Genomic DNA, 3,025 nt, shown 5'->3' with positions numbered 1-3,025 from the left:
TCGATGTGAAATCTAACAATGAGTCAATATTTGATGCAAATTAAAAACTAGTTGATATTATATCAGCTGCTGACTCTAAGATAGATACCAAAGATGTTATACTATATATTCTGAAAGGTTTGCCAAACTCCTATCAAGCATTCAAGACTGCTATAAGGACCCGCCCCATAAGTCTTGAAAATATGTATGCCCTAGTATTTAGTGAGGAAATCAATCTTTCATCTGAGTTTTAATTAGAAAATTTTGATCCTGATCAATATTTTCTCACAAAGGGAAGAACAGATTTTATAAAGGCAAATGTAGTAATGTCAATCAATCAATGAAAAGTGTTCAATATGTTTCAACTATTTCGGAAAAAAAGAAATAGAATCCTTCATCTATTAAATATGCAATAAATCAAACATAAAGCTCCTAATTGTTGACACATACTAAATGTCAACTACCAAGCCACGAACTCTACTGCTCTGGTTGCTTCTACCTTACATACGACTTAGGCCATCTCCTTCAATCCTTCAATTAAATTTGATTGGTATCTAGATACCAGAGCTACTTCTCATCTGACTGCTAATTACAATCAACTGCATTCACTTGAACCATATCAAGGTAATGAGAGTGTGATGGTTGGCAATCGCAGCAATGTGTCCATTCAACATTCAGGGAATGACATACTACCTACTCCCAATCATAAGCTAATTCTCTCCACATTATTTCAAACCCTTCAAATTTCATATAACTTTATATCTATATCCCAACTAGCTCACAATAATAACTGTATGATTATTTTTTATGTTAATGAATGTAAAATAAAGGATTGAACTACCCATTAAAATATTCTTCAGCGTCCTTGCAATAATGGATGTATCGAGTTTCTACTAATGCACATGCTCTTGCATCAATTGTTCTTAATCCAGAGCAATGGCATAAGAAGCTAGAACTTGCTAATCAACTGACTATACAACTCATAGCCAGGCAACAACCAAATCTACATAGTCCTAATCATTTTGCTTTTTGCACATCTTGTACTACTGCAAAATGTCATCGCATTCCTTGTGATAAGCCTTATAGCACTCAATGTAAGCCATAAGCATTAATACATACAGATGTATAGGGTCATTTCTAATTGTTTCTAATCAAGACTACTGATATTATGTGTTATTTTTCGATGACTTTACTAGGTATGCATTGCTTTATCCCATGATAACTAAATCTGAAGTAATTTAACATTTTCTCAAATTCAAACAAGAAGTGGAACTTCAGTTTAATTAAAGAATGAAATTCATCAGGACCGACAATGATGGGGAATGCACTAGTCAACAATTCAAAAATTTACTAGCTACTTATGGAATTATTCAAAAAAGATGTACTCCTCAACAAAATGGAATTGTTGTAAGGAAACAACGCCATATAATGGAAACCACTAGACTTTTGCCAGCTGATTCCAATGTACTTCCATCTCTTTGGCTTGAGACAATACTAGTAGCAACTTATTTAATTAGTCGTTTACCCTCAAAAGTAATATTTAACAAGTCTCCATATCAACTTCTTTATGGTTCCATACTTTATTATAGTCATCTAAAATCATATGGGTGTCAATATTTTCCTTGTTTACCATCAATTAGTAGAAATAAACTTCAAAAATGATCCATAAATTGTGTGTTTCTTGGTTATCCATCTCATGTCAAAGGATACAAGTGCTTCTTTATACATGTTTCTTTCAATGAAACTATTTATCCTTCTAAACAAGCAAGACAAACCAAACCTATTACCCAAAACTCCACTAACTCTCTTACCCACATCCACTATATTATCCAACTCCATCTCTCAACTTCAGGTCAGCCCACTACCTAACCCAATTCCAACACCCATCCCAGCATTATTACAAGTTGTGAATCCCATAATTCCAACTGACCAAGAATTCACACCAGCAGAACCTCCTCTCTCAGAAAGCCCTTCAATTGAAAACCTTTTTGTTCCCTTAAACCCATCTCATAAATCAGTACCATATAAACATCCTATGGTCACAAGGTCTCAAATAAGTTCACTAACCGCTAAGAAAATCTCTAATTTTCACATGTTCTACCAGCTCAAACCAAACCTACAACTTACAAGCAAGCTGCCAAGCATCCTCACTAACAGAAAGCAGTGGGAGAGGAACTTTGTGCTCAACAAAGCAAAACACCTTGAAACTAGTTCCCTCACTTGTTGATCAATCGTTACTTAACATTAAGTGGACCAAAAAAATCAAACAAAACACAAATGGTTTAATGGCTTGGTATAAAGCTAGACTAGTTGCTCTGGGTTATCAACAAGAATAATGACTCAACTACATAGATACGTTCAGTCAAGTGGCCAAAATACCCACAATCATACTATTTCTTATTCTTACTCATTATTATCAATGGAAAGTATTTCAAATGGATATATCAAATGGTTTTTTCCATGGTCAACTATAGGAAATATTCTATATGCATCAACCACCAGGTTACAAAGATCCCATGTGTCCTTGTTGACCTCACTTTTGGTTGAGGTCTAGAAATTTCTTTAGTAACCTAGGTCTAACCATAGGATTTTCCTATAAACTAGTCTTAGAAAACTAGAAAGGGTACCATCACCATTAGAAACTCAAAAATCTTCTCTTTACTCAACTTGAAGTTCCACATATTGGTCCTAACCTCTAATATTTGGTAGGTTCTTTATGGGGGAAGCTCAAGAAGAGTTCCTATAGGGCTACTTGGCCTTAGGATTGACCCTGGGTGTTGACTTGGAACTAGGGTACACCATATCTTCACAATACATTGGTCTATGATTCATTCAGAATGGTTCTCTACCCAATTGCACTTGAAATGCCCAACTTGGCCTTTTGCCCCTAGGCACCCCTAAATTACTTAATTGCCCATGGGACCCAAATTTGGCTAAAATTCCTAAATTCTGCCAAAATACCTAAAATTTATCAAAACACAGTTCAAACACCTTGAATACATCCAAATTTGCCAAAATTGACAAAAATTTCCAAAAATGACCAAAT

Source organism: Phalaenopsis equestris, unplaced genomic scaffold (genome assembly GCF_001263595.1).
Source record: "Phalaenopsis equestris unplaced genomic scaffold, ASM126359v1 Scaffold000297, whole genome shotgun sequence".
NCBI lineage: Eukaryota > Viridiplantae > Streptophyta > Magnoliopsida > Asparagales > Orchidaceae > Phalaenopsis > Phalaenopsis equestris.
Note: the sequence above shows the minus strand (reverse complement) of the source record.